Raw genomic sequence first — 12,674 nt, forward strand, 5'->3', positions numbered from 1 at the left:
TTCTTGGTAAAAGATGGAAACAATAATAGACATAATTCTGGGCTGACTCCTATGCAGTCTGCCCCTCTGTAAAACCAACACTCTGGAAGAGGCTTCCACCTTCTTGGCCAGTTCCTTGACCTCTTGCTTCTGGAACATGAGTCTCTGTGAGGTTCCAGGTCTCTTCCCGGACAAGCGTGTCCACGCTCATGACTTCAGCCAACATCTACACAGCACTGACCCTCACATCTGTGTGTCCAGCTCCCACCTCTCTCTCAGGTGCTAGGAGAGGATTTCCAGCCAGATATCCCATAAGTACTGCCAAGTCAACATGAGCTGAGTGAGTCTCAGTTAAAGATGCCTGGGTGGGTGAGGAAACCTCAGCAGCATACTAAGGTTTGCTGAAAGAAGAGGTGGATTCCGCCATGTCAGGAAAAACTTAGGTAAGATAGCCACAGAGATGAAGGAGGGAGAGACTCTCCCCACTGAAGAACCTAAACAAGTGCCCACAAAGGAACAAGTCAGGTTTACATCTGCCATGGCAGGAAACCCAAGGCAAACTGATGTCCTGCTGTAGGACCTTCCTGCACTTTACCAACCCCACCTCCCCCATCTACTCTGAAGTAGCTGGAGTTGCCTGGTGAGTCGGGGAGAGAGAGCAGATGTGTTAGGGGGAAAACAGGCAGAAGCCCATCGGGACTCTCTCCCCCACTACAGGTTTCACATCTACAGCAAATGGGAGCTGCAAGAGTGCTAGAAGCTTTACCTTTAAATGAAAAAACTATGTATTACTGCACTGGACTAGACCAGACATGATCCTTACTAAACTAAGACTGTGTTTATGGATAGAAGTTACTGGAAGATTTTTTTTGATCTGAGAGAAGCTGAAAAGTAGTGAAGTCTGTCTTAGATTTCATGCAGGGACAGAAAACCCAGCTCCGCAGAGTGGTTGGAATAGGGGAGAGGAGGGGAGAGGCAGAGAGAACAAAGTTACGTTTCTGACGCGCCCTTTAATCCTGTTTGTTCAGCATTATGGTCACAAATGATCTCATTCCCTGCAAGCTCAGCCAAGCCCGTCACTTGGTTCTTTTACCATCCCTAGCTCCCCATGACTCCCAAAGATACAATTCAATCACCAGTCACTGACTGTCCGCCGTCCAGTGCATACAACTGCCCGACACTGCTGGCCGCCTGAAGCTGCCGTGGTCCCAGCAACTCCCCTCCCTGACATCTGCTTGTTGCCGATGGACCCCCTGCCCCGTCCCTCCCCCCACCCTTTCCCCACTGCCACCCCTGCCAGTTACCAGCTATCTCTGCCCTCCTTCCAACACGCCCATCATCTCCAGGGTCCTTCCCCTTCTCCCAACACTGCACCTCTCATCTTGGCGTCCCATAGAAACCTGCCATTCCCAGGGCTCCATCTACGACTCCCACAGCCCCTCGCTCTCCTCACACCTCTGCTAACATCTCAGCCTAGAACTCCTAGAAGGCCTGCCACCACCCAAACTGGTGTGGTGTCGTCCCCTGATGGCATGCCTGCCCCAAACTCATCTTTCCCCTCAATTCAGCCTCCCATTAGTCATCGAAATAATGACCTGCTCCATTCCCTTTCTCCACTTGGGTTCCTATTCCATTCACCAGATGATCCCTCCCCCTCCCCCAGTGCTATTATTACAAAGGGATCTAATCCAGCTCCACATTTATTGAGCTGCTGCGATGGACCTGGCACCATATTATGAGTAGAAATGCAAAATGAATAGACATGGGCCTTGGCCTCAAGAAGCTCTAGTCCAACACAGGAGATAGATTAGGTAATTTTAAATAATTAGAGCTAAATGCATTTGGCATAATGAAACGAAAACAGGCAGAAGCCCATCGGGACTCTTTCACCCAGTGAAAGAGAGGGGTGAGCTCTGGATGGGAGAGGAGCGAGGGGAGATTCTCAGAGGCGACAATCTCTTGGCTGGCTTTGAGAGTGAAGAACAAGTTGGCAGATGGGAGCACCACAGGAGAAAGGCACTGCTGGAAGACACATCACAGGGGCAAAGACACAGAGGTGCTGAAATCGGACTAAAGGCAGCTGTGTTCCAAAAAGCTTGGTTCCAAGTCCATTGTTGAGAAATTAGACTTTTTTCAACCATATAGGTGTACAGTACATAAGTCTCTTGGCCAATTCCTGAAAGCCTATTAAAACCAAGAGGTTCCTTGGATTGGTACTAACACTACCATCTTGAATGACATTTGGAACGAGGAGGGGAAAACAAAGACTAGTGCTGGGGAACCTCCCCAAGCCAAACCCAGAACTGCCTGCTCACAGTCTTTGAGAATGTCCGTCAGGTAGTGGAGATTTACAGGGGAATAGATAAATTACAGTGTTATCATGATATACACAGGCAAGAACAGGATCCCATGGGAACACCTAAGCTCCCCAGCTGGAAGGAAAAACACTCCCTCATCTCCAATCCACTGGCCAAAGTTCCCACGGTCTGGGTAGAGGATCACAGGAACATAAACATGCCGGGTAATAGGGAATCTGGGTGCACTAATTGGACATATTGCAGACAATTTCAGCAAGCATGTACATCACTTTCAAAGAAGGGTCAACAGGCAAAGTAGTCAAGACCTTGCTCTAATGGAGTCAAAAGTGGCAGCAGGGGTCCTGAGTCTAGGGGGCTCCTGAATGGGGGTCAGGACCATTATGGGGAGACAATCCAGCCCAGCAACACCCAAGATAACAACAACAAAACCCAGCAGCAGCACAGCCAAGAAAACATATGTGGGGGACTGCTCACCACCATCCCCAGCCACCTCAGACTCTAGATGTTAACTATTATCATGGAAGGGTAAGGATGGCGGCAAACGTTGTCATTACAACTTATAATCCTGTGAAATTCATCCTGACTTAATAAAATACGGCAGCAGTCACTCAACGTCACGTGGCACTTGGTGACGGCGGAACGCTTACCTTTGGTTTAGGCAGCAGAAAACTCATCTGCAGGATTTCATCTTCGATAAGGGCGGAGGGTCCACTAGATCCCACCTAGCGGAGAGGGGGTGTGGGGACTGGGGTGAGGAGTGCTCTATGTGGGGGGTAGGGGAGACAGTGCTCCGTGCTTTACTCTCTTCCCTACGATTCAGCCAGGAGGATAATGTGCCAACAGCCGGTCCAAAGTCCCCATCGACCAAACTGTCTTTGACAGTTGTATGTATAATGGGGATTTACACATTCGACATCTTAAGAGCAGCGTGTCTCAAGAGCTAGAAGATCCTAGGATACACAGTTAGAAACTTTCCTAAATCACCTAAAGAGATGCTATACAATGTCCACAAAGAGGAGAGCGTGTTTATGGATTACAGTGCGCGTCCAAAGGTCTTGGGAAATCTGAGACTAGCCACGAATCCATAAAATGGCATCACTCATAGCGTGACCTAAGGCATGAATAACGTGCTTTTGCAAATGCAGCAGAAAAAAGATGTGGTAAACAGGAATAGAGGCTGAATGTGAGGAACCGTGAGGTAACTGTACGATTAATATTATCTTACTCAGAACTGGCCATTATGACAGCCACCAGCTTTAGTCCTGATATACAATCTAAGAATTCAGCAATGGTTTGAGGGTTGGAGAATATCACCGAGGAGGAAGGTGAGAGAATGGGGCAGCAGTGACTGACGGAAAGCTGGAGAAGTGCTCAGAAAAAGGAAAAAAAAAAAAACCCCAAAACCGAAAAGGAACCTTAAACTATAGGCTGAGGAAACCACGTTAGGTAAAGGAAAGTGAGAGTAAAAATTAACCCTTAGAATTGGAAACTCTAGAAAGAATGGGAGAAGGAAAGAGGCAGGCGGTACGTAAAGGTCGAGAGCACAGACTCTGGTGTCTGGGTTCAAGTCCCAGATCCATTCCTTATGGGGAGAGTTGCTGAACTTCTTTGTGCTTCAGTTTCCTTATACGGTACACGGGAATAAAAACAGTGCCCATCCCTTTGGGTGGATGTCAGGGCTAAATGAGTTAATTTACGTGAAGTGCTTCAAACACGGCAGGGCACAGAGTAAATGCCAGAAAAATACTAAAATATTTTTTCAGCTATCTGTGATGGCTTAAAAGTGCCAGAGGATGAATCAGGTGATTCCCTGAGCTCTTTCAACCCTACAATTAAAGTCTAATAATAACAAAGTAATACACATATATATTGAGAGAGAGACTTGAAACAGCAATGAAATACTGATCTCAGTTTCCTGTTACTTTAAAAAAAAAATTCCCTTAAAAAGGGGGGAGGGTTGCGAATAATCATTCTAATAGCTTAGTAAAACCTATAAGCCTATTTTCTAATAAAAATTGAAGAACAGCAAAACGGACCAGATAGAATCTTTGTGTTCTTGTGGCTCTTCTAGAAAATTTCCCTATCAATTAAACACACACACACACACACCCACACAACCCTTAATTCTTTAGCATGCATTCTCCAGGCTTTGGGGCTGGTGATTTATCTAGATAGGTTTATTTACTGTTTTGCTTAGAAGGAAGATTGCTAATCAATCCCTGTCACCTATCTCTATTTTTCTATTTATACTCTGAAGTCAAGGGCATCAGTCAAGATGAAACCAAACTGCTAGAACCTTTGCAACAAAAAAGGTATATAATTAATATTCTCAAAGCACCCATCAGGTTCAAGAAAAAAATAAGTATAAAAATAATGGTTCAATCTCGGCATTCAAGATCATTAATGCAGACCAACACTACAACGGGGATAGGATGTGAATCATAAGAACTCGTGAGAGGAAGATGAAAATCCACAATACTCATCATCTCCCCTGCTTACTGACAAGGAGTTTAATATTTTCCATGCAGTCAAGGGTGGAAAGAGTTTTTATTCCCCCCTTAACTCACTCAAGAGTTTAAAAATACGCCAGCTTCCGACAGCAATTTTCCATTTTAACTCTGACTTCCATCCGAAAGGCACAGAGAAATTAGGGGCATGCATCCACATAGGGGTAAAATATACATCTATGACATTTCATCCATGACAAACTGCTCCAATTCAGAATTAGAAAACAACAGTTTAAAATTAGACAGAAAACACTGCTAAGTGTTTTAACACCTTAAGCCAAGAGAGGGCAAGGTTTCTTTGGCAGAAGCAACGGCCTGTGAAATTTTGCTTTCAGTCCTGACGACAATACAGGGTTTTATCTTTATTTAAAAAAAACACACAACCGAGTCTTGGTATGAAAGGCACACAATTCAACTTGTGCAAACACTGATTTGCGAGTACCTTTATCATTTTACAGGTGATAAAAATTAAAATGAACAAATTTGTGTTTTGATAATTGTGGCTGAAGATAAGTAGGATAGCAAGAGCAGTGACAAAAAAGGAAAATAAATTGAAATCACTATAGTTCTCAGAAGATAATACTCTTGAGGTTTTGCTTTATTTTGGTTTTTTAGGCCTAAAATCATAGATATTATGTCTTTACGAACAGTTCTCAACTGTGGTTCTAACTGGCCAGAAGTGGGCTGGAGGCCAGCCACTTGCCCACCCACCTCCTCCGCTGCACCATGAGCTGGTAATTAACATGAAGACAACATCATAGATACAGTTTTCCAATTATCTTTCCTTCCTTCTTTCATAATTTCACCTCATAAGAAGTCTGAGAAAGAATACCAAAGATCTTCTTAGAAAACAACCCATATAAAACAAGTGAAAAGACAAAAGAAGGGGGACACCTATTACCATTTTGAGGATCACACCGGATCCCCCTCCAGCCCCTGTGAGTGGGCAAAGGCGCCCCTAAGGCTCTTCTTTGGTGTCTCCACCCCACTCTTTCCACAAAGTCTGCCCCATCCTCCTGACTCATGGAGCGTTTTTCTCACAGGTAACTCCTAAAACATTAAGTCCAGCTTTGGCTTCTCACCCCATTCTGGTTTTACAACTTCCAGTACAAGTCAACCTTTCCGGTCTGCTCGACCATTGATGGCTGAATTGAATTATGGTTAGTTCCCTTGGTCACATTGCAGGTCTGGGGGCAAAACCTCCCAATGGCTTCCCGTCACGCCTTGGGCGAAACCCACAGCCCTCACGAGGCTTCACCCCATCGTCCATCCTGCTCCAGCCCCAGCGGCCTCCTCACTATTCCCCGAACATGCCAGGCGAGCTCTCACTTCAGCACCTCACACTGCCACTTCCTGGCAGCCCCGCTGCCCCTCTTCCAGGTATCTGTGCGACTAGCTCCCTCACTTCCCTCAGATCTTTACTAGAAAGATACCTCCTCATCAGGTCCTTTCCTGGACAACCTGTCTAAGACTGCCACCTGCTTCCCACCCTCAACACTTCCAGGCTCCCTGCCCACTTCATTTTTCTCCTTAGTCCTTAACTCTTTCTACTAAATTTTTTACTTTTGGGGGCCTTATTTATTGCCTTTCTATCTCATTAGAATATAAGCTCAGTCAGGGCAAGAATTTCTGGTTTATTTCAGTATTGTATCCCTGTTACAGTGAGTTATAGGCATTCAACAGATAATGAATGAATGAATGAATGAATGAACTATGGGTGCCATGAAGGCTGGGATTGGCTAGCTCCTCTTTCCTTCTCTTCTATATTCCCAACCCTCACTACCACTTCAGTTCCAATCCCCCAGCTCCTAATATCTAGTGGTATTCAATAATTCTTGTGAAATAAATGAATGCATTTAGAAGCTATTTCATTCTCTTCCTCATTTGCCTGCCATCCTTTAAGTCCCAGCATTTTTAACTGAATTTCCATATTTGTTGGCTCATTAGTACTCACATATCCCAGAGAATAGACAGATAACAGAATAGAGACTAAATATAAATTTATCTGTTGATGTATAGGCTCATAAGATTAGCATTAGTTAAATCACAGCCCTGAAATATAGAAGTTTTCAGAATGATGAGAGAAAAAAAGGACAGTCTGATTAGGTATTTTTCTACTTCATGGCAATTGCTATATTTTTTTTTTTTTTTTACTGCACAATAAAGTTCCTATAATAGTTCACGAAGTGTCTATTTTTAAGTTTGCTAATGCATACAGTTTATGAAGTCATTTAAATGGAATTTTAACCATGATTTGAATTGGTGCCTAACTGCCTTTCTTATTTTGGATAAAACTACACGAAGGCTTTCCCTCATGACACTATCTAATTGAGATTCGGCTTTTTCAGACAAGTATTATATTAGCTGACTTAAGATATATGTCTTCACACAAGTCTTTTTCTTGGCATTCTTTTGAGTGGTGAGCTACTAATAATTCTACTCTTAGCTGCTCAGAGCTATCATAGCACCAGCAGTATTCCAGGCCCCTTAGGAGACACTAAAGTACAGGCATTACTCTTATAAAAAGCTTCTAATCAACAAATTTGGGTTGTGAGAGGAGGCTAAGACAGTTAAAACAGTAAGAAGACAATCAGAGCTCACCAAAGGTTAGGTAAGCCAGGATGACAGAATGACCTGCTGAGCCAGCAGATTTTTACATATTATCTCTTGGTAAGCTAAGAGAAAAATTACCCTCCTGTCCCATGAAAATGCGGTACTCAACAAAGTAAAAGTTACATTCTCAAAGGCATGAATAAGTACATATGCGTATATATTAGAAACTTACGAATTCACAGTAATAGAAGTAAAAGTTATTCTAAAATCAGATGTATATAAATAGACCCTCTAGAGTAATATGCTTATCTAGCAATCAGATTTCAGCTGGACTGCATCACAGCATTTCAAGAATTAATGCATGAGAGAGAAGTTTAGGTTTCTGGTCACCCAAAACTGATGCAAGGGTATATAAGAATGCTCTTCAGATGGGCTAAAATAGGCAAAAGCACATTGGTTTTATAATGGGACTAAGAATTTATGCATAAACTTTTCAAAATCGATGTGCTTGAACCAAACATAAAAGACATTTAATTTTTTTAAGTTATCTGATTTCTTCATGGAAACCTGCCTCTACGGACACTTCAAGTAATGCCAGCATCTTTGCTGGCATTTTTTAGGGAAAAAGCTAACATCCAGGACTCAAGTATCAACCCTGTTGTATAAACCTGCACCTCAGGACTTCCCTGGTGGTGCAGTGGTTAAGAATCCGCCTGCCAATGCAGGGGACATGGGTTCGAGCCCTGGTCCAGGAGGATCCCACATGCCGCAGAGCAACTAAGCCCGTGTGCCACAACTACTGAGCCTGCGCTCTAGAGCCTGCGAGCCACAACTACTGAGCCCATGTGCTGCAACTACTGAAGCCCGCGCGCCTAGAGCCAGTGCTCCGCAACAAGAGAAGCCACCGCAGTGAGAAGCCCGCGCACCACAACGAAGAGTAGCTCCCGCTCACCACAACTAGAGAAAGCCCATGTGCAGCAACAAAGACCCAACGCAGCCAAAAATAAATATAAAATAAATTAATTAACTAAAAAAAAAAAACAAAAAAATACCTGTATCTCAGAGAATACACACAACTCAGGGAGGATGAGCTGGGCTGCAACTGGCTTCTCCTTCAAACCAATGAAGCAGTACACAAGCAACCCCATCTTCATCCAAACTGCCAGTGTCAAGTTTTCACTTCAAAATGTGAAGGTATGCAACATATCTTGGAAAAGGCTTCATAAAAAACCTGGCTTATAAAGAGATACTATGTAAGGCCTCTTCTCTATTGCATCCTGAATATTACATTCTACAAGTCAAACAAATATTCACTGAGCATTTATTATATGCCAGGCATTGTTCTGATATTTGAGAATATATTGTGAGCACAACAGTAGAAAATATTGCCTTTGGGGAACTCATATTCTGCAGAAAGATGTAAATGATAAACATAATTAAGAGTACATTAGAAGTCAGTGAATGCCACGGGGGGGAGAAAAGAACGGAGTATAAGAGGTTGGAGTTGTGGGAAGGATGGACCAGGTTTCACTTTTAAATAGGGTGGTCAAGACAGGATTCACTGAGAAGGAGACGTTTGAGCCAACACTTGAAAAACGTGGTGAAGGAGTTAGTACTACAGACGCCTCAGGGCAAGTGTTCCAGATAGAAAGAACAGGAAGTGCAAAAGCTCTACAGTGCAACCATACCTGGGATGTTCTAAGAAAAGCAGGGAGGCCAGAACAACTGAGGCAGAGTGAGCCTAGAAGGTCATAGGGTGAAGGTGGGGAAGGCGTCAGATGGCGATGGGTCTTGTAGGACCTCATGAAGACTTGGCTTTTACTCTGAGAGAAATGTGGAGCCACTGGAGCGTTTTGAGCAGGAACATGTGATGTTAACTTAGATTTTAAAATAATGATCACTCTGACCCAAGATGCAAGCGGGAAAGCTAGTTAGTCGCGGGCTTCTGCAGTCACGCAGGCCCGAGTGTAACGGGAGAGTAGGACCGTGCGCAAGCTGCAGCCGATTCTGAATTTAAACTGAAGGTAAAACCAGCGCATGTAATCAGCTGAGATGGGGAAAGCCACCGTGGACTAGGTTCATGAGAAAGATCGGGAGTAAGACTTCACTGACTACAGAGTGGTTTACTCAGCCTGCAGGAGTCAGTCTAGATTCCCAGAGGCAACATTTGTGCGGATGTTTCCTTCCAATGGAGGAGAATAACCCAGACAGTGGACAGAGAACATGTAAGAGCACTGAGGCAAAAACAAAATCAACCTGTTTGTAGTATTCCTCAAACTTCCCTGAAAATAAGAATAACCTGGAGTGCTTGTTCATCACACAGATTCCTGGGGCCTCACTGGAAGCTACTGAAGCAGAATTTCCAGGGAAGAGCCTTGATAATCTGAATATTTAGCAAGTGTGCCTCGACACCCGCCCAACGCCTGCTCCCCAAGACCCTTCAAAGGGGAGTTCTGGAAACACTCTGTTTAGCATAGCATCAATAGGAAGGTAGGTAATCAGGGAGGGGAGAGAATGAATGGGATAGGGCTACAATTGACTTGATCAGATCTGCGTATAGAAAATAACTTTATGGGTAGCACGGAAGATGGAGCAGAGGATCTGAGAGAGAGGAGAGGTTGACGGATCAGTTAGGAGGTCACCTCAATAACTTCCATGTTGCCCCAATATAAGATGATGTCCAGTTCTGCCAAGAAGATAATCTGATTTTAAAAAAAAGTTGATTTCTTTTCCAACTGGAATATACAAAATTTTAGAGGAGTGAAAATGAGTGGGAAGTGAAAAAGAATATGAACAGACGCTTAAGGATATCCTAATGGTGGTTAAATATTTGAAAAAGTGGTCAGCTGGGTTAAGTCATCAGGGAAATCAAGTTAAAATCATAACGTAATACCACTATTCTCCCCTCAAAATGACTAAAATAAAAAAGACAGAAAGTACCGAGCTGGCAAGAATATGGAGAAAGGCGCCCTCCTACCTTGTTGATGGGCATGGAGCTTGGTACAACCACTTCAGAAACCTGTTTGCCAGCACCCGTCAGAGCTGACGAGGGATATCCTTTGTGGTCTATAATCCCAGTCCCACATAGGTACCCAAGTCAATGCTGGCATGCAGTCACCGGAAGTCACAGAGGAGACTCGGAAGAACAAGACTCTTCACAACCCTCCCCAAATGGAAACAACACAAACATCTATCACCAGAGAATGGATAAGGTGTGGTTGTTCATAAAATGAAATAACCACTCCGCAACGTGGAGAAACTGAATGAAGCAACACTTTTCACAAACATAATGTTGAGGAAAGAAGCCAGACAGCAAAGTGGCGCTTACTGAATGAGTCTGCTTACAGAAAATTCAAAAATAAGCGAAACTAGCCCGTGGCGAGAGCAGGAAGGACCTGTTCACACCGTGCCTACTGGCAGTGGGAGGTGCACAGGCAGTTCCCAGAAGAGCGCAGGAGGGCGCATTTTTGGGTGCTGGCAACTGTCTGATTCCTGGTCTGATTCCACACTGTCTGCTTTGTGAGAATTCACTGAGCTCCATACGTAAGATTCATGTACTTTTCTCAATGTACAAGTGTTTACGTAAGATCATGGTCCTTGCTATTTTCAGTTACATAAGTGAAATTAATAGGGAAATATAAAACATTTAGATAGGTCACTTTTGTCCCTCCATCCGCGTCTCCCCAATTTGATTCAAACTCTTCACAGGCATGTCTGACATCTGCGTCTGCATCACCTCAGGTCAGCATTTTAGTCCTCTGACAGTTTTCTGAAGCACACCCATCTTCACTGGAATACAGCATTAGTGGAATCTCTGTCTGATGCGGTCACTGGAAATGTCCTAAGTCACATATATTTGGTAAAAATTAGGATAGCTGACATCTCCATTTGTCTTGGAGGTGCAGATTCATGCTTTTGGTAGCCCTAACTCCTGAACGTATTGGGGGTGTTTTTGTTTTGTTTTGTTTTTGCAGGGGTGGGGAGGGTAGTGAAAAGGCTTATTTATAAAGATATTTTGCATTTACCATTGTGAGATCACATTCCTGGGAATAAATACCCACACTATCTTAAATGTTGCCACATCCTTTAAAAACAAAAAAAAGATTTTTGTCAGGTGCCCTTCATAAATATCTAGTCGCATTAAACGAGGCCCTTTTGGGCCAGTGTGTCTCCCTCACACAGTGCCCTGTGGTTTAAAATAAAGCAATTGGGAGAGCTCCCAGAAATAGCAGAGGCTTTATGCTCACTCCAGGACAACGAGACCCCCTCTTTTCTGAGGAGTAGTTTTGCAGGAGGAAGGAAATCTAGCTTTGTAATATTCAAGTATATGCAGTAATTATTGATGGAGGGAGGGGAATGCACAGAAGCAAAATGTATTTAAGCAATAAATGCAAAATGCCTCAGTGACTGACTCAAAGTACGTTATCAAAGTGGATCCAAGGATGGTGCAAAGATTTCCGGCTTATGCTACTGCGTGAAAGGAGGGTCCAGGACCAAGGAGGACAGTGGGAGCTCTGTGGGTGGGGGCAGGGCATCACGCACCCTGCATCCCACTAATGCATCTAATGCTTGAGAGGGATACCAAGATAGTGCAGGGAAGTAGGAAGAGTAATCTAAGAAACACTCAAGTTGCTAGTAGCTAGAAGGTCACTGCTGGGAAGGTCTATTTCATTACCACTTACAAGTCTAAGAAGACCCAACACAAGGACCCCTTTGAGGTAAACCCCAGCCTACCTTCCACAGCCACCTTGTACATTTCTTGACATTTTTTTTGTCCCACAACTAAACTGCTTAACTACTTATACCAATTCCCACTGAGGGAACTTAAGAAGATAAGATACTGTGGGGACAAAGTCAACACCAGATGTCTAAAACCTGCTTCACCAGTTTGATTAGAATTCTTAGTGATATCCTGCATTCTCTTTCCATTTTTGGACATTTTAAGCTCTCCTTTGAGATAGGAGTATAATTAGGTATGATTTCTTTTCTTTCCTTATATTTGCTACAGAACAATGAATATTTTCAGTTTGCTAAGATCATATGTGACTCTAAATAAGAATATCTCCTGCATTGAAATCCTGGGCACTGCCTGATTCGGGGCAAGGGTCATATTTTAATCTCCACTCATTGCACGGGCCCATCAAAGCCCTTAAGAGTAGAAGGCTGAGCTCACTGATTGAGACCCTCCAAGGTCAAATAAAAACATTATCTTTTCTTCATGCTTTAAGAAAGGGTATATTACATATCAGGACGTGTGGGTTTTAGGGTGACAGCAGGAGACTTCTGATGATGATGTGACATGAGGAGGACGCAGAGG

At 43.7% G+C, this 12,674-nt stretch overlaps 1 protein-coding gene across 4 annotated transcripts in view; it reads right to left on the bottom strand.

Moving 5' to 3' along the window:
- Nucleotides 1-12,674, bottom strand: part of GOLIM4 (golgi integral membrane protein 4) — a 74,513-nt gene that overhangs the window by 32,766 nt on the left and 29,073 nt on the right. The window lies entirely within an intron of this gene.

This window comes from Balaenoptera physalus (assembly GCF_965194825.1).
Source record: "Balaenoptera physalus genome assembly, chromosome: 4".
NCBI classification, from domain to species: domain Eukaryota; kingdom Metazoa; phylum Chordata; class Mammalia; order Artiodactyla; family Balaenopteridae; genus Balaenoptera; species Balaenoptera physalus.